Here is a 26,238-nt window from a genome sequence, read left to right on the forward strand (position 1 = left end):
GTCCAGGCCCAGAGGGAGGCCTGAGCACAGGGAGGGACATCAGCCTCGGGCCTGCCGGGCAAGTGTGTGCTCTTCTAGGCCACTCAGTCCGTGCCGCTCTGCAAGGGCAGCCCGGGGGACCCTAACATCTGGCAGGTGCTTGTCCACTGGTCACAAGGTGGCTGCTCCTCCTCCTGTATGGCATCTGCTCTTAGGATGGGAAGAAGGGGAAAGCAGTGGGTAAAAGCTATCCACCCGCCAGCTGAGTCTGCCTTCCCTTAGAAGAGCCTCCTGAAAGCCCCAGCCAGTGACTTCTCCCTACATCTCATCAGAGAGAACTTGGTCCCGTGGCCTGGGCCGCAGAACATGACAGACAGTAGAGGTATCACTGTTCTCCCGCCAGACACATTCCCACCCCAGCAGACTCAGGATTCTGTGGAGAAGAAAGTGGGTGATGTGGGTGCTTTGAAGGCGAGTAGCAGTGGTATCAGGAAGGATGGATGAGGTCCTGGTGCTGAATCATGCCCTCTGGCTGGAACCTCGTTGCTTCCTTGAGGACACAAATTATTTCTCAAAAAAGATACATAATACTTATAATATTTACCATGCACCAGCCACTGTCCTAAGAGCTTCACCTGTACAACTCATTTAATCCCCACAGCACATCTGAAGGAGCTCATCTCATCCCATTTCATAGGTGAGGGAATTGAGGCAAAGTGAGATTGAGAAACTTGCCTGAGGTCATGCCAGGGAAGGGGCTGGCATTTGAGCCAAAGCCCCATCATCCTCTCCACAGTGCTTAAAACCAGCTCTGCTGACATTATAACTGCTGCAAAAAAAAAAATATTTATTTGATTAACTAAAGTGCATAGGAAAAATTAATTCAAAAAAATGTCCCTTTGAGCCACAAGTGACACACGCCTGAAACCGTGTGGATCTGCTTTGCCCCTCAGCAAGCTGGGAGCCAGGACAGTCAGGATTCCCTCCCATGAGAAGGGCTCTGAGGTGGGTGCTGAGCCCCTCATGATGTAGGCGGAATACCAACTTCTAGAAATTACAGAAATAGATGTTCATGTTAGCATAGGAAGAGCTTCTAGGGGTCTTGGAATCTAGTGCCACATTAGGCTCTGTGCTCAGTAGGGAGTCAGCCTCTCTCTCTCCCTCTGCCCCTCCCCTCTGCTCAAGCTCTCTCTTTGTCTCTCTCTCTCTCTCTCTCTCTCTCTCAAATAAATAAATAAAACCTTAAAAGAAAAAAAAAAAAGCAAGCGCTTCCCCAAGTTGACTAAATACTTCCCTATTGTGCCATTCGCAGCAGGTCAGCACCAAAACCATCTGAGCTTTGACTTGATAATCTCCATTTTTAAGCCTCTCGCTCACCCACCAGTGTTGTCACAAATCTGCAAATCCCATTCTCCGTGGAGTCTAAGCTCCATTCTGGTTCCCCGTGTGGATGGCACAGGCCGAGCACTTCATCGAGGGGATTTTTATCATGATTATTAATTTTGAATGACATTTTCCACACCAGAGTTTTCTCCACCTCTTCTCTATGGCGATGAAACCGAAGAATTCTGCACTTTGACTCGATATCAAAGAAAATAGCTCAGCTTTTCTGTAATGATCATCAATTTTCTGGCCCATCTCTGGCCTCAGTGATCCATTCAGTCCCAAATTATGGCGAGGCTTCCAATCCCTGGCTCACAGCTTCACCCTGAGCCGCCTTAGCTCAGCCCAGGCTGACTCTTCATCCTGCCTGAACCCCCTGGCTCCCTGCCTGTTGGTTACTTCTGGAACATTTTCTTCCCTTTGCCCAGATCTCCTCAGTCTCCCAGTAAACCTTTTGCTTATTTATTCCACAAGTAATTATGGAACACCTGCTCTGAGGCTCACACTATCCTAGGCAGTAGGGTGAGCAGGGAAAATGAAGTCCCAGCCCTCTAGGAGCAAATATTCAAGTGTGTGGGTCAGACTACAAAACCAGAACAGATCAAGGAATAATATAGTTTTGGTTTACATGGGGCTAATAAAATAAATACTGGGTAGGATAGCCAATCGCCACCTCCTGCTCTTCTTTATCTGTGCACAGCAGACCTACACTTAAAATTTTAAAAACTTACATAAACTTCTTCAGGTGAAGTAATGATATCAGGTGGAGATGTGGATCCACACAAAGGAATGAAGAGCAGTGGAAATGGTAAATATGTGGTAAGGGTAAAATCTTTTTCCCTAATTGTTTTTTTTTTTTTTAGAAATTAATAAAATGGACTGTTTAAAGGAAAAACACATATTTGGAGACTGTAAAATATGCAGGAAAACTATTAAAAAGGACAGAAGGAAAACACACAATGAAGCACATCGCTCTAAGTTCCTTACACTGCATATAATGCACATAAAATGGAATCAATGCAAAATAAATTGATCAAAAGAAGGCAGGAAAAGAATAGAAAAGAAGAAAGGACCAGTGGGACAAGTAAAAACCAATAGGAAGGTGAGGGGGTTGAAGCCAATTACATGCACAATATAGCTCAAGTAATTGTTGCTCTGGATGAATAAGTAAAAATCAACAATATTCTGCCTGTAACAACTTATTTAAATATAAAGACACAGAAAAAAAAATAAATAAGTAAAGACACAGAAAAAAGGTTAAAAGTAAAGGATGGGAAATATATGCCACGCATACCGCTAAGCATAAGAAAGATGGGTGTTACCAGCAACAAACGGAGATGTTTCATAGTAATGAATGAACGGATTCCTTAAGAGTGCATAATGACCCAAAATGTGAATGTACCTAATAACAGTCCTTCTAAAGACATAAATCAAAAGCTGACAGAACTGAAAGAAGTGGACAAACCACATCATAACTGGAATTTTAGAGACTCTTCTCCAAGAAAGTAACAGAACACGAAGACAGACTATCAGCAAGGATGTCCAAGACTTAAACAATGTTATCAACCAGCTGGACCCAGTTGGCACTTGCAGAACACTCCACTCACGGACGACAGAATATACATTCTATTCAAATACACATAACACATTCACCAAGTATACCAGAGACTGGACTGAAAAATAAGTCTCCATATGTTTAAAAGAATTGACCTCTTCAGGTTTTCTATTTCTTCCTGTTCCAGTTTTGGCAATCTGTGGTTTTCAAGAAATACACTTGCCAACAGGCACGTGAGAAAATGTTCCGCAACCCTTGCCGTCAGGGAAATACAAATCAACACCACAATGAGATCCCACCTCACACCAGTGAGAATGGGGAAAATCAACAAGACAGGAAACAACCAATGTTGGAGAGAATGTGGAGAAAGGGGAACCCTCCTGCACTGTTGGTGGGAATGTGAACTGGTGCAGCCACTCTGGAAAACTGTGTGGGGGTTCCTCAAAGAGTTAAAAATAGATCTGCCCTACGACCCAGCAACTGCGCTGCTGGGGATTTACCCCAAAGATACAGATGCGGTGAAATGCCGGGACACCTGCCCCCCGATGTTTCTAGCAGCAATGTCCACAATAGCCAAACTGTGGAAGGAGCCTCGGTGTCCATCGAAAGATGAATGGATAAAGAAGATGCTGTCTATGTATTCAATGGAATATTCCTCAGCCACCTCAGCAAAGGACAAATACCCACCTTTGCTTCAACGTGGATGGACCTGGAGGGTATTATGCTGAGTGAAGTAAGTCAGTTGGAGAAGGACAAACACTATATGGTCTCACTCATACGGGGAGTATAAGAAATAGTGAAAGGGATTATAAGGGAAAGAAGGGAAAATGAGTGGGAAATATCAGAGAGGAGGCAAACTATGAGAGACTCCTAACTCTGGGAAGGGGTAATGGAAGGGGAAGTGGGTGGGGGGACGGGGGGCGCTGGGTGATGGGCACTGAAGGGGCACTTGGCAGGATGAGCACTGGGTGTTCTACTATATGTTGGCAAATCAAACTCCAATAAAAAAATACATATAAATTTTTTTAAAGTGACTTTCTGTCGCTTTAAGGTTGATATTAAAAAGATAAAAATAAAATATTTGTAAAACAGCAATGATAAAATGTATTCAATGAACAAATCTACATTGTGGTTTGCCAGGCCTTATTCACAAGCTGAGCTTCATAATTTTCTATATTCCTCTAATACTAAGAGGTTATACATGTTATAGGACAGTTTAAAACAAACATTAAAAGGGAAATCTGAAATTACAAAAAAATAATTGAAATAATAGCAAAACAGAAATTTTACAAAAACAAATTAGAAATCAATAACAGAAAAAGATATTTTTAAATATCTTTAAATCCCCAAACATTTGAAAATTAAATGACATACATCCAAATAATCCACGGATCAAGGAAGAAATCCCAAAGGAAAATAGAAAATAATTTATGATGAGTGAAAATAAAAAGGACATTATCAAAATGTGTGGGATGTAGCTAATGCAGTATATAGAGGGAAATTAAAAGCTTTAAATGTTTGCATTAGAGAATTAGAAAGGTTTACTCTTAATCATAGGAAACAAACTGAAGTTTGCTGTGGGAGGAGGATAGGGGATGGGGTAACTGGGTGATGGGCATTAAGGAGGGCACAATATGTAATGAGCACTGGGTGTTATATACAACTGATGAATCACTGAACTCTACCTCTGAAACTAATAATAATAATACATAATAACTGTATGTTAATTAATTGAATTTTTTAAAAAATAAAATATTTTTAAAAAGATAATTAGAAAGGTTTAAAATTAACTTTCCTATTTTTCACTTTAGGAAGCTAAAGAAAGAGTGTAAGAAGTAAAGTTACTAGAAGGAAGGAAAATATAAAGTTAATAACAGAAATAAAGCAGAAAAAAAAGAGAAACAGAGAAAAATCAATGTAGTCAAAATCTAGTTCTTAGCAATAATGAACTAAGTTGATAAACATCTGGTATGGCTGATGAAGATTATAAGCCAGAAGATGGATTTACCTTCAGGAATGAAAGATGTGACATCACTATAGATCTTATGATCATTAAAAGGACAGTATGAAAATATTATGAAAATATTGTAAGCCAATAAATTCAATTACTTGGATGAAATAGATTTCTTGAAAGACTCAAATTACCAAAACTGACTCAAAAAGAAATGGAAAACTTGAATAGCCCTATAATTACTGAAGAAATTAAATTCACAAAAATCTATGTGCCCACAAAAATAACTCCAGGCCCAAGTGGCTTCACTCATGAAGAGTATTACACATTAGGAAACTTTACAACCAATTCTACACCATTACTTTCAGAAAATAAAGAGAGAGGGAATCTTTCTCAATTCATTTCCTAAAGCCAGCATTACCAATTACTAAAACCTGATAAAAATATTACAAGAAAAGAAAACAACCTACCAATATTTCCCATTACATACTCACAAAGAACTTTAACAAAATCTTAGCAAATCAAGTAAAAGTTTGTGGATTACAGTAATGCAAGGTTGTTGTAGTATTCAAAAAATCGAAACAATTCACTAATGGAATATAGGAGAAAAACTATATGCTCTTCCCAGTAGGTCATAGGAAAAGCATGTAACACACAATTTAATATCCATCTGTGTTAATAATCCTCCACAAACTAAGAACAAAAAGGAACTTCTTTAAAATAATAAAAAGCACCTACCAAAAGCTACAGCTAACATAATATTTAGTAATGAGAGACCAAATCCTTTCCCCCTAAGATTGAGAATAAGACAAGGGTGATTCCTTTCGTCATTTCTGCCCAGCTAAAGATCTTAGCTGGAGCCATGAGGCATGAAGTAGAAATAAGAAGCACTTGAATTAGAAAAAAAGAAGCAATATATTTTCACTAATAGGTACAGACTCATATCTGATATCATTAAATGAAATGAATCATAGAGTTACATGTTAGTACTAAGCTATAAAAGTTTGAGAAAAATATCTTAGCAAACTTGAGATAGCAAACATTTCTTGGATGTGACATAAAATACACAAACATCAAAGGAGATGTTGATAAATTGGACTTCATAAAATTCAAAACTTCTATTCTTCAAAAACATCACAGGGAAAATGAAAAAGCAAGCTACAGACTATAAGATGATATTTGTAACCATATATCTTAACAAAGAACTGACATCCAGAACATGTAAGGAACTCCTACAACTCAATGTAAGAAGACAAGTAAAAATGGGGCAAAGATTTGAAAAGATCCTTCATAAAAGAAGGTAAAAAAATAGTCAATGAGAACATGAACAGATGCTTAATATTACTAGTCGTCATATAAATGCAAATTAAAAGCACAATCAAATACCACTATACACCCTCTGCAATGGTCAAAATATGACCAAATTAGGAGAATGTGGAGTAACCAGGACTTTCACACAATGCTGGTGATACAGCATAAAATGTTACAATCATGCTGAAACATCTTAATATCTTAATCTTGCCCTAACACTCCTGTTTTACTCCTATTATTTGCCTAAGATAAAGGAAAATATTTGCTAAGACTTGTACATAAATATTCATAACGGCTTTATTTGTAAAAGCCAGACACTGATTACAACCCAAATGACCATCAACAGGTGAATGGGTAAACAAATTGTGATATAAACACACAGTGGGATACTACAAACACCACAAAACCACACACACACACAAAAAAAAACCCTCACAAAAATGAACATACAACATACAAGCCTGACACTCAAGAAAGTGAAATGCAGTGAAACTGAAATGACCATACTGGATAGAAGAACCCAGAGAAGAGTATCTATGGTAGGATTTCATTCATATAAAATTCCAGTAATCTCTAGTGATGCAAAGATCAGTGGCTGCCTAGGACCAGGGGGGAGGGTGGGAGTTGGCTGAAAATAGGCAAGATGTGGTTCAGGGCAATGGAAATATTCTGTATCTTGATTGGGGTGATGGTGACACTCATGTGTACATTTGCCAAAATTCATCAAACTCTACATTTAAAGCAATTGCGTTTTATTATTTAATAAAGCCACTTTCAAGGTGAGTAGGAGACTTGACCAGACACCTGACTAAAGAAGATATATGCATGGCCAATAAGCATATGAAAAGATGCTCAACATCCTTAGTCTACAGGGAAATGCACATTAAAATGATAATGAATAGGACATCCCCCCTCAGAAAGGCTAAAATGCACATGGCAGATAACAAATGTTGTGTGGATGTGGATTGAGGGGGATTCTCAAACATTGGCTGGTGAGGGTACAACTGCTTCGAAAAATCTTTTATATTTTCTTATAAAGTTAAACATATCTCCATCCTATGAACCACACATTCCTCTGCTAGCTATTTACCCAGGAAAATGAAAGTCCACACAAAGACTTTTACCGGAAAGTTTATAGCAGCTTTGTTCATAACTGCCAAGGGCTAAAAGCAACCCGAATAACCATCACTAGGTGGATGATAAATTTTGGTGTAAATATGATATACCGTAAATTGGTACAGTCATCTAATGAAATCCCATTCTGTAATAAAAAAAAAAAAAGAAGCAAGCTACTGATACACAAAGCAGCAAGCCTAAAAACTTTATGTTGAGTGAAAGAAGCCTGACACCAAAGAGTAAATATTGTCTAATTCCATTTACACAGAGTTCTAAAACAGGCTAATCTAATCTACAGTGACAGAAATCCAAATGGTGGTTGCCTCGGCAAGAGGGATACGACATTGCCCGGAAAGAGGCACCAGGGAACTTTGCTGATTGAGATCTTACTTGAGTGTATGCGTACGTCAAAATTCACTGAGCTATACATTCTGTGTAATTTATTGTACATAAATTATACCTCAATAAGAAAAGCTCAGGAAAAAAATTTACAACAGCATCTAAAAATATGAAGAAGTAAATCTAACAAAGATGTAAAAGGTCTTAAGGAAACTGTAAAACATTTATTGAGACATTTTAAAGCTCTTAAAAATGGAGAAACTAGAATTTGCATTGATTGGAGGACACAAGATTATAGGCATGTTAATGCTGCCCACAGAGAGAGCCTATGTCATACCAAACCCACTCCCCCAAAAAAAGAATTTCTGGGGAACTTGGGCGTGTTGGTTCGGTCCTAAAACTTCTATGGAGATTCACAGAGCAAGAAAAGCCAAGACATTGTTGACAAACGAACAACACTTGAGCTCATTTGCGCTACCTGACACCAAGATTTACTTATTTTTTTAAGATTTTATTTTATTTTGAGAGTGAGCATGAGAGCATGAACAGGGGGAGGGGCAGAGGCAGAGGGAGAAGCAGACTCCCCGCTGAGCAGGGAGCTCCCCCCCCCCCCCCCCGCTGTGGGGCTCCATCCCAAGACCCTGGGATCTTGACCTGGGCTGAAGGCAGACAATTGACCAACTAAGCCACTCAGGCGCCCCCACCAAGACATAATCATAAAGCTCCCATCATCAAGCCAGAAACAGGCCATAGGTATGTGGACACTTGATTTAGAGCAAAGATGGTTCTGGAGAGCAGTGATGGGGAGAAAGTTGACCCCTCTGCCACTCATGATACACAAACATCGATTCCAGGCAGATGGAGGTCCAAGTGTGAACCCCAAACACATAACAAAGCTTTTAAAAGACAAGGTAGGAAAACATCTTCACAATCTTCAGATGGGGGGATATTTTTGAACAGGATTCAAAATGCAATAACCATCAAGGAAAAGTTGGACAGACTTGGCCACATAAAAATTAAGTATTTCAAAAAAAATTGAAAATTGAAGTATTTCTGTTCACTCAAAAACAGTAGTAAAATCATGAAAAGGCAAGAGAAGTAGAGGCAGAAAGCATTTACAACACACATTCACAGACAAAGTTCTTGTATCTGAAATACATCAATTCCAAAGACTATGAATCCAGAAACCGAACCAGGCCGGACACCTGAACGAGCACATTGCAGAAGCACGTCCTCAACCGGCCGTGGGTCATGAGGGAAATGTACATTGAAAACCCAACGAGTGGGCAGCCCGGGTGGCTCAGCAGGTTAGCGCCAAACTCGGTCCAGGGCATGGTCCTGGGGACCTGGGATCGAGCCCCACGTCGGGCTCCCTGCATGGAGCCTGCTTCTCCCTCTGTCTGTGTCTCTGCCTCTCTCTCTCTATGTCTCTCATGAGCAAATAAATAAAATCTTTAAAAAATAAATGAATAAAACCCAACGAGCAATCTCTGCAAACCCCCCAACGGAGCTAGAATGGCAGGGACCGGTGAGAACACGCAGCCAGGGAGACTCTCCTGCGATGCTGTTTGCCCTGAAGCAATGGGCAAGGGACAGAATTTTCTAGGAAATTGTAAGACGCACATGCTCCATGACCAGCCACTTCACTCCGAGGCATGTGCGCCACAGAAAAAAACGTGCACCAAGGCACCAGCGCCCAGATATGCTTCAACAGCAAAGCAGATGAATGAATCCTGGTACCCAGCACTGAGAATGATGTGGCACAGCTGCACCCAACACTATGGATTAATCTTGAAGATGTAATGTTGGGTCAAGAAAGTCAAACACAAAACTGCATACTCTCTCATTTTGTTTGCATAAATATCGAGGAAATGTAGAACTCAACTGTATTACTTGAAGATAACCACCTCCCTCTCTGAGGATGGAAGGTTATAGAATAAGGCAAGAGTAGACATGAAGATCAGGGGGATGGTTATCTCCTGGGAGGACAGAGGCTGGGAATGAAGGGCGGGGGGGTGCTGGAGGTGACCCTGGAGGGAACAAGACGGTGTGGGGAAGTCTGTGCCCAGGTGGGGTGGGCTCAAGTGCCCGGGCAGCTCATCCAACAGAACAAGGATCCAGGACAGGAGGCCAATAGCTGGGATTTCCTGTCTGGTTCCTTCCCCGGGAGATCTGGTCAACCAGCCCCCCCCCCCACACACACACACCCCTGTCTGCTCAGGTGCTGATGGCTCCCCATGGTGAAACTGTGGGATGCTGAGATCCCTAACACCCATGCTGCTCGCAGAGTCCAAGCAAGGGGCTGGAGCTCTCACCTGAATCCCCAGAGGCCAATCCCTGAATGGGGGGGACACGTGCTGATAAAAGGGGCATCATGTGTGGGGGGGAAAGAAAGGGACCCAACTGGGCAATGAGTTTCTCCAAGAGGTCTTTTCGAGAACATCGTGGAAACATCCACATCTCACCAAGAGGATGTGCCTGGCAGGAGCCCGTTCTGGGAACCCCGGAATTCAGGACCTTCCATGCAAAACCTGCCGGTAGATCTGAAACGATGAAATTGAGGGATTTGGTCACTACCGGCTGTTCTTGGCTTCCTGGGAAGCGGTGGGATCAGAGCCCCACACGGCTCCTTCCCAGGGGACGGCGGGAGGGATGGGGTCCCGAGTTTCCACCCCGACGGTCAGAATCCTCACTTGGCAGACTGATCCGAGGCAGAGTCACGGGCTCCAGAAACAGCTGACTTCACGGACATGCTGAGCACGGAAACACACTTGTTTGAAAATCGCAGGAACTGCGTGAAAATACGGCGACGTTTAATGATGAGGCTCATGGGTTCAGAGCCAAAGCGTCGACGTCGGAGAAGTGTAGCCAGAAAGGGCTCACCCGCCATATGCGGTGGGGGTTGTAATCCGAATCCTAAAGAAGAATGATGGGGCTGGCAGGGCAGCAGCTGTGGGGGCCGAAGAGGATATTGTCGTTATTTTGAAATATTTGATATAAAGAGTTCAATTAGATTCAAAATCCATTTGCATTATCTCACACACACACACACACACACACACACACACATTCCAACATTGTATTTGTCAACGAAGGAAGACAACGTGTGGTTCGAGTTGACGCAGGTGCACCCGGCAGGGGGTTCAGCTGAGGGGTGGGGCGCTGGCTGGTGGCAGGAGGGGACTCTCTGCCGAGCCGCCTTCGGCGACCTTGGGCCACATGCGCAGCCACTGGCTGGGGTCCCAGCGGTGGGGACTGGGGCTACCAGGAGCCTGGGGACGCCCACCCTGGAGCTGCCCAAGCCCCCCAGATATGACCCTGACCGCAAGGAGGTTGTGCGGCTCAGCCTCTGATTCTCATTTTTTCTTTTTTAAGATTTTATCCATTTATTCATGAGAGACCCAGAGAGAGAGGCAGAGACACAGGCCGAGGGAGAAGCAGAAAGCTTCCCCCCCACCCCCCGACGCGGGACTCGATCCCGGGACCCCGGGGTCACACCCTGAGCTGAAGGCAGATGCTCAACTGCTGAGCCACCCGGGCATCCCTGATGCTAAATTTTTGAAAGAGTTTTATTTCAAAGTTTTACATAAATTCAATATTCAATACCTTCCCTGCTACTTTGCATTTTTTTTCTGAAAATTATATAATATGAGAACATGTGGACATGTTCCCCAAACCCCACATGTGCGGCCCCGGATCGCCTGAGGTTTGCCCCAGCTCAGTGTGCAAATGCATGTTCTGTGTCCGCCGGGCCGAGAGCGGGGCTCGGAACCCTGTCTAGTCACCAGCCGGGGACCAGAGAGGCGGCTCTGGACACACAGACTCCGGGCGTGGTCCCCACTCCGGCTGCAGACCGTCCTCGATCACCTGGGCTCCCAAGCCCCATGCAGTTCCCTCAGCTGTAAAATGGGACAAATAACAAAAGAGCATTTTGTCAACGTCGAGCAGGCTAATCCTGGCCCCAGATGACCACTCGGTCTGTCTGAGACCACTTTGCAAGCGGAGGGCACACAGGCCACTGGCCAGAGCAGCCCCCCGGTGACGGGGTCCCCAGGCGGTCCAGCCCTCGAGCTGGGGCTCTGCCCACCACCCGGAGGCTGGGTCCGGCCACCCATCCGCACACCTCGCTGCCCGGGGTGCCTGGGGTGACACCTGAGGCCTGCTGCCAGAGGGAAGGACCCCTCTCCTCCGGGAGCCCCCAGCCCAGGCAGGGTCTCCGGGAAGCACCCAGCTCGCGGCAGCGTGGCTCCCACGGGCAATGGAGACATCCTCATCCAGCTCGCGGAGTTATCTCCGCTCCCCAGCCAACATTTCGGCTCATTCCATGGCAGGGCGGGGGGTGCGGCGAGGGGCACGTAGGGCACGGCCCACCCCTGCAAACCTAGGCCATGTGACCAGGGCAGGTCAGGGAAATGTGAGTGGGGTTATGGGTGCATCGTGTGTACGTTGTATGCTGTGCACAGGTGTGTGCGGTGCATGTGCAGGAGGCCATGGGTGGCATGCGTGTGTTGTGTACATTGCGTATGTGGTATGTGAGCAGCTTGTGCATGTGTGTGTGGTGTGTGCTGTGCGTGTGTGTCTTCCAGCACAACACAAGCCCCCGCCCAGCTGGTGCGGAAGCAGCTCACTGGGCCTGGGGCCCCTTGATTACGGGCCCTGCCTCCCTCTCCTCAGGGGCCATGTGGTGAGTGACAGACAAACCTTCCCCCTGGTTGCGGGCTGTGGCTCACGGCTACACATCCTTGCCCGTCCTCACTGATTCCCCCACCATGGTGCCCGGAGTGCGCCCAGCGCTGGTGGCCAGGGGACGCTAGCGGGGCCGGTGCAGTCCCAAAGGCAGCTGTCCTAACCAGAGCCCTGGGTCAGGCCAGCAGGTGCCCCGGGGGTGCATGTGGTCCGGCAGGGGCCCTGGAGCTCCCCGCCGCGTGGCCCGGGCTCTGCGGGGCTGGCTGTGGCTGGAGCGGGGTCAAGAGCCCTGAGGGACAGTGGCCTCTCCCCCAGCAGCAGATACCTCTGTGAGGCGGACAAGGGTTCTCCCCCCTCCCGCCGAGAGGGGCAGGCGCCTCGTCTCTGTTGTCTTGTCAAATCCAAACGAGTCTAGGTAGCAGGTGCTTTCACATCCGCCCTCCACACCCCTCAGGAGGGGACCCAGCTGAGATGCTCACCACCTGTCACACCCCTGAGCCAAGCTCACCCAGGGGTGACTCTGCCTGGTCCTTCCCAAGCCCTTCTCCGGCCCTCACGTGGCTCTGGTTCCACTAACCAGTCGTCGGCCCTTCGGTAAAGATCAATACTCCCAGGACGCCCGGGGGGCTCAGCGGTTGAGCATCTGCCTTTGGCTCAGGTCGTGACACCGAGGTCCTGGGATCGAGTCCCGCATCAGGCTCCCTGCAGGGAGCCTGCTTCTCCCTCTGCCTGTGTCTCTGCCTCTCTCTGTGTCTCTCATGGATAAATAAAATATTAAAAAAAACAAACAAACACTCTCTGGCACCCTGTGGAACCCAGGCCGCTGCCTGTCACCCCGAGCTCCTTCTTGGCCTTGCTCCCAGGTGCGTGGCCCCCTGGGCCCTCCTCCCACGGCGAGGCCCACAGCTGTAGGTCAGACCCCACACACCAGCTCGGACAGGCCGTGCCGTCACCAGGGAGCCCACATTTCACGGCTTCCTGTCATGGACACTTGTTTGCTTCCCAGCTTCCCACCTGGCAGGCTTCCCCGGCCTCGCCGATTCCGTCCCTGGCTGTCCCTGCCTAGGGACCCTGGGGTCCTCCACGGCCAGCCAGCAGGAGAGGGGGCAGGTGAAAGAGGCACACCCCCGTCTGCAGCCGCCTGGCTGGAAGGACCCGGTGCTTCCCCATAATGCCTGAGCACCGGGGCTCCAGGACAGGAAGTTAGGAGGACCCGCCATGGCAGCAGCGTCCCAGCAGGATGGCAGAGGGGACATGTCACAGATCAGGGCAGCCTCGCAGCTACCAGGCCCCTCCTGCCGCCCAAATGCTCTCCACTTGGCCCCGACCGGCCGAGCCCCCGGACTCAGGCTGTGACCTGGGCCTTCCTGGCACCCGGCCAGCACTGTGGCCCTAAACCCAGCTGGGGGTGGCCGGGCCCTAGGACCAGCCACTGGCTCTACCTAGCTGTGGCTTCCTGGGGGACTGTGAAAATCCCTTCAAGCTTCTCCGGGCCGGTTTCCGTCCCATGAAGTGAGGGCCCTGCACTCAGCACCCTCTCATCCCAGCCCCGCGTGATACTTTTGGGGTCAGTAACTCAAATCAAAGCCAGGCCCAGCACTTGATGGGATGAGCACTGAGTCTTATGCTATATGTTGGCAAATTGAACTCCAATTAAAAAACAAAACAACAACAACAACAAAAAAACAACAAACAAAGCCAGGCCCAGGGTCCCAGAAGACGACAGGCCGGGGTTGGTGTCCTCCGGGCGGTAACGCATGACCACCGAGCACTAACCGGAATCCAGAATCCACCAGGCCGGGCCCGAGAACCGGCAGCGTGTCACAGAAATGTGTTTCTCCACAGACAGCATGAAAGCAGCCCAGGCCTAATTAACAGCAGCCGAGCGGAGCTGCGCGAGCGGTAGGGGTGAGCCAGCAACCCTGCAGCCCCGCGCCAGCCCCGGGCGCCAGGCCTCAGGCTTCTGGTGGGTTGTCATTAACTGCTCCTCATCGTGGCCACAGCCACCTGGGGAGCACCCGACAGGTGCCTCAGCCTGGTCAACGGCCCAGGTGCCTTTGGAAGCACAGAGGCCCTCGGAGGGCCGCAGGGGCCCCAGAACGTCCACCCCTCACTTCACAGGTGGGACTCCAGTCCACGGCCAGGTCACCAGTGGGTTACCAGGGTGCCCTCCCACCACCCTGTGCCTCACAGGCTGCACAAAGGAAGGAGCTTCTGGCTGAATGGATGAGCTCAGCCCTTCCCAGCCCTGGCCTCCGGCTGTGGCTCAACTCTTTGAGGCAAACATCATTGCATGAGTCAGCTCGGGCTGCGTAACAAATATCACAGCCGGGGCTGCTTAAACATCCGATGTTTATTCTCTCCCCGTCCTGGGGCTGGAGTCGGACACCCGGCATGGGCAGGGCTGGCTTCTCCAGAGGCCTCCCCTGACATGTAGACAGCCGCCCTCTCCTCGTGTCCTCACACAGCCGTCCCTCTGCCCACCTCCGTCCTAATCCCCTCCCCTTATAAGGACACTGGTCACATCGGGAACCCACCCCAATGGCCCCATTTATCTTAATTACCTCTGATCTTAATTACCTCTGGTCACACTCTGAGGCATTGGGCATTGAACTCCAATTACAGATTTGAGGGACACAACACAGCCCCTAACGCTCATAATCATGACATCTTATGTATCTCGATGGCCTCAGCTTGCTCGCATGCGGAATGGACCCACAGATAAGTCCCTTTTTCAGGGTTACAGTAAGGATGAAGGGAGGTTTTAGGTGTGGAGCCCCTTGCACCGTGCCAGCCTGGCACACAGGGCTCCACGGGGTCTCACCTGCCTCCTTTACGTGACTAGGAGAAGACTGTCCGTGGACAGAGCTGTGGGAAGGCCAGCTCCTCATCCTCAAGGGAGCCCTCCAGGACAGACCCTTGGGGCCCCTGCACCAGCCCCGACTCGGCCCTCTGAGGTAAGAAAGCTGTGAGAGGTGAGGGGCCCCTGCTGGATTCCCCTCATCCCTCCATCGGGGCCTAGGGGACCCTACTGACAGGCACCTGCTTCTCTGGGCAGACGGTTCCCAGATGTCCCGCCCAACAGCGGAAACAGCAACATCCACTATTTGTGGGGCTTTTACTCTGACTTATGAACCTGCTAGATTCTTATTTCATCTTACAACAAATAGTGAGTTCCAGGGCACGATTATGACCCCTACTCTTCCGACGAAGAAATGGAGGCGCAGAGAGAGATCAAACCACGTGCCCGAAGTCACACAGCAAAGACGGGGCCCGATCCAGGCTCGGTGCCCACCCAGCCATCAGCCTGGTAACCGTGGGGTTAATTTTTATGGAAAATATTAAAAATAGCAACTGTATGATCCGCTACAGTGGAGGTGTTTCTTGTTTAATTAAAGTCCAACCGAGCCCAGAGCTCCCAAGGGCCGGCTGAGCTCTGTGCTGACTCCCAAGCTGGCATCCCCTCACCTGCGAGAGGAGAGGCCAGGCCTGGGCTTTGCTGGAGGAAACGTGACCCTGAGCCAGCTCGGCACCCATGTGTGACCGATGCCTCCCCGTGCAAGGGACAGAGCTGGGCGCTGGGTGCTCGGGGGGCAGAGGCAGTCACAGCACAGGGGCCCCGCCTTGGGGAGAACATAGGACAGCATCTATCAATGTCACAGGCGGTGTGACCAGGCCCAGCTCAGAAGGGCTGCGAGGAGCCCACGGGATCGCTGTGGTAACACCCCTGCGGGTCAGCGCTCCTGCCCACTGCTGGCAGGGGGGCGGGACGGGGGCCCTCAGCCCCACCACGGCTTGTTGGAGGCCAATTGAGTGATGTGTCCTTTCAAATGTGTATCCTCTCTCCAGCATATCCACGCCTAAGAACTTACCGGAGAGACTCTCAAGGATTTGCGTAAAAACAGACCAAAAAGGGCAGCTCTGGTAGCTCAGTGGTTTAGTGCCGCCTTCGGCCCAGGGTGTGATCCTGGAGACCCGGGATCGAGTCCCACATTAGGCTCCTGCATGGAGCCTGCTTCTCCCTCTGCCTGTGTCTCTGCCTCTCTCTCTCTCTCTCTCTCTCTCTCTCTGTGTCTTTCATGAATAAATAAATAAAATCTTTAAAAAAAATATACAGACCAAAAAGATCTTGGTGCCAGCAATGTCTGCAGGAGTGAGACGGCACAGCCGCCGGGTACGAGTTGCCACAGCCACCAAAGCGGGGTTGCAGATGAGGACCGGGGCAGGAGAAAAGTTTAGAAGATGCTACAAAGTGAAAGATGTAGCCTCCGATTGTCTGCAATCAAGTTTCCAACACAGGAGCGCGCACCACGCACCGTGTCGGCCCTGCGCTGAGGGCTGGAAACCCAATGATCCTTCTCCTTGGGCCACCCTCTGGGTTTTCCAAGTGTCCGATAATGAGCACGTATATTTTAAGAAATTAGTAGGATCTAGTCTGTGCAACATGCCGTGATGTATTCCCAGGTCCGTGGGACCAGCCGGCCCCAAGTAAAGGGTGTGTGCACGCCGCCGTGTGCCGCAGACGCAGGATGCCCGTATGACAGCCTGATGACAGCGCACACCACCCCCTCGGCTCAGCGCGCTTCTCAGCTCGTTGAACAGGGGAGTTCACTTCCTCCAGCGCCACCCAGAGGAGGGGCCTTCATGCTCCCATTTCGCAGATGAGTGGCCGAGGCACAGAGGGCTGAGTAACGGGACGCAGGCTGTCACCCCCTTTGCACGGGGGCCTGGATAAGAAGCACCCAGGCAGCGTGAAGGCGCAGGCCCAAGGCAGCAGCGCTGACCCCCAGCCTCGTCCTCCAGGGCTCGGGGCCAGGCAGAGAAAGCAGAGGACCCCTGGGAAGAGGCCAGGGTGACCCACCGCCTCCCCTTGAGGCTGGCCTGGGGCGGTTTGGCAGGTCCGCAGGTGAAGGACGTGAGGCCCTGACCAGGGGAGAGGGGCGACCCTGCCACGGCCGTCCGCATGGTGCCTGCAGCCTAGGACCCTGCAGACTGTCGTAGGACTCCCCGCCAAGGGCATCTAAGCCTCCCAGAGACCAGGGCTGGGCAGGGCCTGCCAGGACATGGTGACCCTCATCCTCACACTAGTGGGGGGTCCAGAGAGCCTCTGCCCCACGTGTCAGCACCCGGGCCAGCAGGGGCCAGGGCAGAGGTCAGGGCAGAGGCTAAGGCAGAGGCCAGGGTGAAGATCAGGGTGAAGGTCAGGGCGGAGTTCATGGTGGAGGCCAGGGCAGAGGCCAGGGTGGAGGCCAGGGCAGAGGCCAGGGCAGAGGCCAGGGCGGAGAGCAGGGTGGAGGTCAGGGCGAAGGTCAGGGTGGAGGTCAGGATGGAGGACAGGGTAGAGGTCATAGTGGAGGCCAGGGCGGAGGGCAGGGCAGAGGCCAGGGTGGAGGGCAGGGCGGAGGTCATAGCAGAGGTCTGGGTGGAGGCCATGAGGGAGGACAGGGCAGAGGTCAGGGCGAAGGTCAGGGTGGAGGTCGGGGCGGAGTTCATGGTGGAGGCCAAGGCAGAGGCCAGGGTGGAGGCCAGGGCAGAGGCCAGGACAGAGAGCAGGGTGGAGGTCAGGGCGGAGGTCAGGATGGAGGACAGGGTAGAGGTCAGGGTAGAGGTCATGGTGGAGGCCAGGGCAGAGGCCAGGGCGGAGGGCAGGGTGGAGGACAGGGCGGAGGTGAGGGCAGAGGTCATGGCGGAGGTCTGGTGGAGGCCATAAGGGAGGTCAGGGTGGAGGCCAGGCTGGAGGCCAGGGCAGATGTCAGGGCGGAGGTCAGGGTGGAGGCCAGGGCGGAGGCCACGGTGGAGGTCAGGGCAGAGGCCGCGGCAGAGGCCGGGGCAGCAGCTGGGGTGGAGGCCAGGGCAGAGGTCAGGGTGGAGGCCATGGCAGAAGCCAGGGCAGGCCACCCAGTCGCAGGCAAGCATCAGCCGGGAGACGTAGCTGACCACAGGGGAGGTGCAGAGATGCAGGCCTCCGTCCCTGGGAGCAGGCGACCCACTGCACCCTCCGCACCCAGGTGGCGGTGACTGTTGCTCCCACGCTTCGCGGATGAGGGACGTGAGGCTCGGACGGTGCACGGAGCAGGCGGGTTTGCTCAGTTGGAGGCGCGGGGGTCGCGTCGTGTGTCAGGAAGCTCCTGCGTTCTGGGCCCTGGTGAGGCCTGGTGTGCGCAGCCTCCCGCCCGCTGCCTGGCACCGCTGTCCCCCCCCCACGTGAGCACCCACGGGTCACGGAGGGTGAATGATCGCCCCTGCTCACAGCCCAGGGAAGGCGGAGTGACGTCAGACCCGGCAGGTAAGAGGTTCGGTGCCTCCGGGCTCAGGCCCTGCGGGCAGGAAGGTGTGAGCTGGTCGAGACCAGGGAGGCGCGTGCACACACACACACACACACACACGGGGAGGGCAGGCTGGCCTCGCCCTCGCTGAGCCTACAGGTCAGCTGGACGTGGACGCGGCGGAAAACGGTGACAGTGCAGCGTGACGCAGGCCAGGCTGATGAGCAGAGCAGAAGACGCCCAGCCCAGCCCTGGGGGTGACGGGAGGCTTCCCGGGGGACGAGAACATCATGTCACAGAGTAATGGGGCCAGGTGCCCGGGTCAGCTCTGGCTGCACAACAAACAGCTCTGAAACCCGGCCCCTGCTCGCCGGAGGCACCAACGCTCACGCGCCTGGGTCGCGGGTCACCCGCACTTGGGTCAACCAGGCTGGGCCCCTCCATGCAGGCTGGGTCCGGGGCTGTCCCTGCAGGCCCCCGGCGACAGGGCCACGAGCCCAGAGCGGGTCCACACACACGAGTGCACGCCAGGTCACCGGCCTGCCGCTCCCGGGGTGGAGGAGGCGGGAGACGGCAGGAAGAATGTTCCAGAGTGTTCCAGGCAGCAGAACCAGCACGGGCAGGCGCCCAAGGCTGGAGGAGGTGCAGGCGGGTGAGGTCTGGGGGCGGGAGGGTGGCCTCGAGAGCCCAGGGGGAGCCCGGCCGCCCCCGAGGCCAAGTCCCAGCGCTCGGCCCCTCCTCCAAGGGCAGAGCAAGGGTGCAGAGCCAAAGAGCCTTGTGCGAACCCAGGACCCCGATGCCTCTGGACCGACAGCCCCTCGGTGCCCCCCGCTCTGTCCCAGAGGGGAGGCCAAGGGCCCGAGGGCCTGGGGGACCCCTCCTCGAGCCCTGGGTCCCGCGGCCACACTGCAAGGCCTCGTGGAAAGTAAGGTGGTGGAGCCCCTCCCATCGTCTCTCGGGCCGTGTCACCCTGGGCACGGACCCCGTTGACGGAATCAGTATCGGCACACGCGTTCCACGGCCTCTTCGCAGCAAATTCCCAGGCCTCTCCGCTTCCACCACCGCGGCAGAGTGCGAACCAGCAATTAACTCCCCAAACCTCCGGTGGAAACCAGTCTTCCTTGATTCTTGTCAAATCCCTTTAATTATGAACTTGCAGTTGGCCCGCTCCTAAACTCGTCTGAGCTCTGAGGCCGCTTGCCTTCTGCCATGTTTCCCAAAAGCATTTTTTTTTAAATGAGCCCTGAATTTCAGCCAAGAAGTGAACTTTATAAAACATACTCTTGCTTAGAGACGGGAGGGTCCCACCTCCTCCAAGAAGCCTTCCCGGACCGAGCCCATCCCCGTCGTCCGCCCTCTGGGCTCCAGGAGGACGTCCTGCCAGCATCACCGGCCCAGTGTCCCAACTGCTCCCCGAAGGCGGGGGCTGTGTCCTTCCCCTTGCAAACGGGCGGGCGCCGTGATTCACTTTGGCCAAAAAAATCCAGCCGAGGTGATGTGTTGGTGCTCTCGGGCCGGGCTCGGGGGGCCCCGCAGGCCTCCACTCAGTCACTGACCCCCCCTGCACCCCCCGGGCCATCCCAAGGCCACAGGCTGTACTGAGCTGGGGGTCCCCGGCCCAGGCCGACCTCACCCACTACAGCTCCTCGGGGACACGGGGAGACCTTCCCGAAGCACACGGCTGCCCGTGATGCCACCACGGGCTCCTGGGGCCCCGAGTGAGGCCCTGCCTCCCACGCGGACACTGGGCCCTTCCCGACCGGGCCCTGTGCCCCTCACACACGCTTTCTCAGGCTAGGATGCACCCCTCCCGGCCCTCCTGCTCCCGACACCCCCCTGCTCCGCCCTCAGGAGCCACCTTGCCTGACGGCCCTCGGCCCAGGCGGCCCCCAGCAGGCTGCGCACAGGTGACCTTGACCTTGGGAGGTCGCCGCCTCTGCCGCTGAGCTGCTGGTGACCCACGGCCATCACCAAGCCCTCTGAGCCTCGGTGTCCCCATCTCTAACATGGACACGATATGGGGACCTCCCCCACAGTGTTGTCACCAGAGGTGGGTTGTGCATATACAAGACAGGCCCAGAGACGGGGCCCTATCCCCGCTTGCCCTCCAGGCCCCCCGCAAACCCACTGTCTACACTTGGGACCCAACGGGATGAGTATCCGATGCCAGCCTTTCAGCCAAAGCGCTGGATTTGGGCAGATTTGGGGGCCCGTTCCCCCTCCCGCTCAGCCCCATCGAGCGGCCCCAGGGGCCGCCTGCTTCACTCAGCACCCGAGCGTTTTGGGGGCGGCACGGACGCAACCTCTCCCCCTCTTTGCAAGGTGATTAGCCCGGGACCACTGGGCTTCGTTCCTTTTTTTTGTTTGTTTAATTGGAGTTCAATTTGCCAACATTTAGCATAACACCCAGGGCTCATCCCGCCAAGTGCCCCCCTCAGTGCCTGTCACCCAGTCACCCCATTACCTGCCCAACTCCCCTTCCACTACCCCTTGTTTGTTTCCCAGAGTTAGGTGCCTCTCATGTTCCGTCATCCTCACTGACACTTTCCCTCCTTCCTAACGCCCTCTCCCTCATCTCCCGGCCGCCTCCCTGAGTTCCTGCACCCACACCCCACCTCCCGCCCAGGGCCACCCCGGCCCCAGCCCAGCCCGCGCTGGATTGGGCCTCCCCATCCCTGGCATTTGCACGACGGGAGGGGGACGTTCTGAGTGTCTGTGACCGCTGATGACGCCTTTCCCTGCAATTTTTGCAGAAGGCGCTGGCTCCCCAGCCAAGGGAGGCAAGGGGGGATTAACTGGCAGAGCCAGAGGAGGTCCGTTCCGCCCCCAAAGTGGGCAAGGGGCAGGGAGAAGTCGCTGTTTAATGGTTATGTGTGACCCCCTCCTTTTGTTTCCTATTTAATTCTAACTTTTCACATCTGAAGCCGCATCAATATTAATTATCACTGCCTCTCTCTGCGTCCCCTCTCTCCCAGGAAAGGGCAGGTCCATCCCTCAGAGACCGGGGGGCGGGGGCGCCCAGAGCTGCGGGGCGCGGCAGCCAAGAGCAGCCCCGGAGAGTCGGTGTCTGCAGGTCCAGCCCTGGCTCCTGGCCCGGGAAACTGAGGCCGGAGAAATGAGGCCTGACCCAGGCCTCGCAGCCTCCAAGCCGGCCCAGTGAGCGCCGTGGGTCTCATGGACGCCTCGCGCCTGCATCCGATGAGCAAGGAGGAGGCCCGGTGGAGGGGGCACAGGCGCTCTCGCACCCCCCAGGCGGGCAGCAGGAGCCCTCTGCACAGTCGTGAAGGACGGTACCCCAGCTGCCACCGGAGGCACCCGGCCTGTCCCGTCGACGTGACCCCACCGCCTGAGGCCGGGTCTGCGCAGGGGTATCGGGAGCCGAGCCCTGACCTCCCAGGACTCAGCGGCGGGAGCGGCACCAGGGTCCCCCGCGGCCCCAGCGACCCAGGCGGCGGGATGGGTGCTCCCCGCCACACAGGTCCACAGCGGCGACCGGATTGCAGGCATGTGTCGCAGGCCCGGGGACCCAGCCTGGTGCCCGACGTTGGGGGGGGGGGCGGACTCCTCCCCCTGCTGGCCCTCCCCCCCGTCCCCGCCCCGTCTGTGCACACTGCTCGAGCCCCCCGGGGCCGGTGCTGGGCGTGTGCGGCCTCGTGCCCACAGACCTGCTGAGGGCTGGTCCCAGTGACCTGAGACTGGGGGACGAGGGCGCTGGCCGTCAGGGTCACTTGGTGGCCTCCCAGGCCCCCCACCTGCCCCGAGATGACCCCCAGCCTGGTGCCAGGCATCGGAGACTCAGCAGGAAATGAACCCAAGGACCAAGCCCATCTTCCTCCACGCTTGCTCCCAAATGCTCCAGACGCCAAGTGCCAGCCGGGAGGACCTGATGGGCCCATCTCCGGGCTCCTGCTCACCCCAGCCACCCCCGGGGGCCCGGGGCCTCGACGCACAGCCGGCCGCTGCCACCTTCCTTCCCGACAGGCCCCACCGCCAGCCACCCGCCTGAAGTTTCAAGTCTTCACGCCTTTTCCAGAAGCTTCCATCACTGGCTACAAAATACAGTCCTTTGAGCCGCCCGCTCTAATTGCAGATAGCGATGACTCCCACCGTTTCAGGGCCAACAGCTAGGCTAAGTGGCCATCCCCAAAACCCATTTCCTGCCTGGCTGGGTACAGAATGTTCTTTCCCTCTAAGTAAAATAAACAGGTCTGAACTCATTGGACTTTTCTATCGCCGTCCACTAAAGCCTCCTAGCTCCTGGGTCTTTATACAACTGAGATTTATAGGATCTATTCTCACCAGTGCAGAGTCCCCAGATAATGTTAATAGATGGCTAGTTTTGCCAATAAATCCCTCCAGCAGCGGAGAGAAATATCTATTTCAGATGAGTTCTCCAGAGCTAAATCCACATTCCAAGTGGTGGAGGGCACTTAAGCTGAAATAGCTCCACTCCACACACAAGGGCACGTCTGCAGGTGGCACCCGGTCCTTCCCCTCTGCAGCCCCGGACCTCCCCGGACGGGGACAGACCCCAGGCTTCCGACCCTCCCCCAGCCTCCCCCAGCCTCCCCCCTCCCCGCCCGCAGGGCTGCTGACCCGGTCTCCTAACGGGTGCCTGTGCCTCGGCCCCCTGGCTCTGCACCCACACCTGTGGCCAGGTCACCCCTGGTCCAGGGACCATCTCTACAGTCCCCTGGGTCCCTGCCGAAGTCGTCCCAGGATCCCAAGACCCAGCACAGATACTCGCCAGACAGTCTTCCCGGTCAGCCGGTTCGCCAAGTGCGCACCACGCACAGCACAGTCCCTGCGCCAGGAGGCCGGGCCCAGCCCCCCACCCTCCTCCCTCAGGGCCCAACTTCCTGTTCCTGGAGGCTCTGCTCATCTGGGCCCCGAGGTCAGGAGCCGGGTTACCCTCCAGCACAGGACAGTCTGCGATGGCCCCTCTGCCCGTCCAGGCAAGGTCTGCCCCGTTCCAGGGCCACAGGGGAGCCCAGCCAAGGTGGCAGGGACACGGGCAGTCAACCTCCATCTTCTGTTTGAGAAAAAAAAAATAGCAAGCTTCAAAACCATTTACTCCGCGTGACCTCAAACACAGAGGAACAGAAGCATGCAGGGTCACAGCCAAAGCCAACACGTGTGTGCAGAGCATGGCTCCGGGCCACACACCGCACCGTGCGTGCGTTCACACGTATCCTTGTGTGATCCACCAGGAGTCCTCGGAGGCCATCCGTGTGGTCAAGTGCGGGACCGGCACACGGACCACACGGACGGCGAGGTGGCGAGGCCGTCGGGACCCAGGTGGCGAGGCCGTCAGGGCCCAGGGAGACCCGGGGCTGCTGTCCTTGCACGTCCCAGGCGGGACACGAGCAGGCGTCCGACACAGCGACACAGGCCCTGACGCCCCATGAACCACGCGCTGTGCTGAGCCAAGCTCAACATCCAGGGTCCATCCAGGTTGACTTGCCCCCTCGTGAGCATCCCCGGGTCAGTGCACCCCCGGCCAGGGCTAGTAGCAGTCACCGCCCTTAGACCGTCTGGGGCAGGCCTGACACCTCTCCCCAGTCCAGGTGGAGGCCCTGGGTCTGGAAAGACCAAAGATCCCAGAGAACGTCAGCATCTTCTCCAGCAGACGTCGTCCTCTGAGGGGGGAGCTGCCCTGCGCCCGTGGAGACAGACGCTCCCACGACTATTCACAGGGCACCTTCTGACGCCCGAGACAAGCCCCTCGTCTGTCACACGCCCACGGCAAGTGCACACAGGGTCCACCGCTCCTCTCCCCTCCTCCACCCACCAACCGTCCCAAAGTGCCACCAGACCTGCTGTGAGCCCTGGGGAGGGGGGGCTGCAGAAACAGACGAGGCCACAGGGCCCAGGTGAGGCCCGGCCCTCCGCCAGCCCACCCCGGTCTCCAACACCTCTCAACACCCCGGTGCCAAGGATAAACTGAGTCCCGCCAGGGTCTGCAGCTGCCGTCTTCTCAGGAGAAACGTCCTGAAATAAGGCGGGGCGTGGGCTCAGCTCTGTTGTGTGTTTCTGTGGCTCCCTGGACCCTAACGTTAGCACCGCATCATCGTCGTTGATAAAATGAACAGGTGCTTCCAGAGCAGTAACTACCCAAACCCGGGGCAGCATCTCAGAAATACTGGGGGGTCTCAGTGCCCCTGCTGACGACCAGCTTGGGTCAGTTAGACACAGACTCTGGAAAACAGGGATGGGGGCCGGGGAGGGGGGGTCACGAAACAAGCCCTGTTGGTGCATCCTCCTCCTGAGGAGCTGGAAAACAAAGGAGACACAGAGACAGAGGAGAGGAAACTGGCCTTACCCGCCCCCCCGCCCCCCGGGAGCCCAGCGGCCCCTGCCCACCAGGACCGACCAGGCCTCTGGTCCGCGGCCATGAGCACACAGCTGGGACCCCGTGCGCCCTAAAGTGTGTTGTGAAGAGCTGGGCAATGCCCCTGACTACAAACACAGCCCCACAGGGACTGCCCAGCGCAGGGTACACACCTCAACCGCCCAGGGTTTGCTTGGGTCACTGGGGGCCTCAGCCTGGCCACCCCATTTATCCAAGCAGAGGGTCAGCCCAGCAGCTGCTCGATCCGTACGGGGTGATGAACAGATGGATTCCTCTGCTTATCCTCTGTCCACTCCGCACCAGTGCCGACCATGCCCCTTGAGCGGGACGCAGGATCACCCCAGGGCCGCACAGACGGGCCAGACTTGGCCCTGGTCGAGGGTCCGGTGAGGGCGAGGGGTGAAGCCCTGCAGGGTGTGGTCAGGGCCCCGCGCTGGTCCCGGAGGGCAGAGGGGCTCCACCCAGGAGAGAACCAGCTGCCTCCCACCTGCCAGGTGGCCCACGGTGGGTGAGCCTTCCAGGATGGGGGGGGTGCAGAGGGTCAAGCTGCCCATCCCTCCAGGTGCCAGAGACCAGCATTCCTTTCAGAAGGCCCCCAAAGCAGGGGGACCCCCATTCTACCCCACGGGGACTGGCGGGATCACAGGATTCAACACCCAGAGCCAAGGACCCTCCCCCCGCCACGCAGAGCTCCCTAATATGAGAAGCTAGATGCTGGTGCGTAGGGTGTGCAGGGCCCGGAGCCAGGCCCGGGCTCTGCTGGGAGGACAGCGGTGGTCCCAGGGGATGGGGGCCGTGGCTGTGGCCGCGGGGGGTACCTCGGGGCCGGGAAGCATCAGGAGCCTCAGCTGGGAGAGGCCCGTGACGTGTGACATCCAGGAGAAGAATTTGGACCCACGTGCCTGGCCTCCAACAGAGGAAAAAGCAGGGGGGTCTTTTCCGTCGGGGCGGCGGCATCTCAGGGGACCCGGGGCCACTTTTGTCTGTATGTCCATCCTGGGTTCTCACCGCAGGGCAAGCTCCCACCTGACAGAGGGGAGGGGGCAGGGCCACGTTGGGGCTGCGCCGGACACAGGGCCACGGCTCCCGGCCCCACGGCTCCCGGCCCCACACCTCATCCACCCAGGAACTTGGGGATGTGGCCTTCCTTGCCGCCCCCCTGGCCCCACCGCAGCCCACCCAGCAAGAGGAAGAGGGGAAGTTTCTAGAACTTCTAACCAAGGGGGCCCTGGGGGGGATTCGTGCCCTCCCCCAGGGGTGGACGGGACCCCAGTGAGGCTGGATCCCTTCCAGAGTGACG

The 26,238-nt window shown here is 54.3% G+C and overlaps 1 long non-coding RNA gene across 1 annotated transcript; it reads right to left on the reverse strand.

Moving 5' to 3' along the window:
* Positions 1–712: 712 nt before the first annotated feature.
* LOC119873718 lies at positions 713–23,367 on the reverse strand. The gene is made up of 4 exons (XR_005365480.1): positions 23,235–23,367; positions 10,328–10,584; positions 10,100–10,177; positions 713–808 (listed from the first exon to the last, which is right to left on the reverse strand). It is a non-coding gene; the product is annotated as an uncharacterized LOC119873718 (long non-coding RNA).
* Positions 23,368–26,238: the final 2,871 nt, after the last annotated feature.

This window comes from Canis lupus, chromosome 10, assembly GCF_011100685.1.
Source record: "Canis lupus familiaris isolate Mischka breed German Shepherd chromosome 10, alternate assembly UU_Cfam_GSD_1.0, whole genome shotgun sequence".
NCBI lineage: Eukaryota > Metazoa > Chordata > Mammalia > Carnivora > Canidae > Canis > Canis lupus.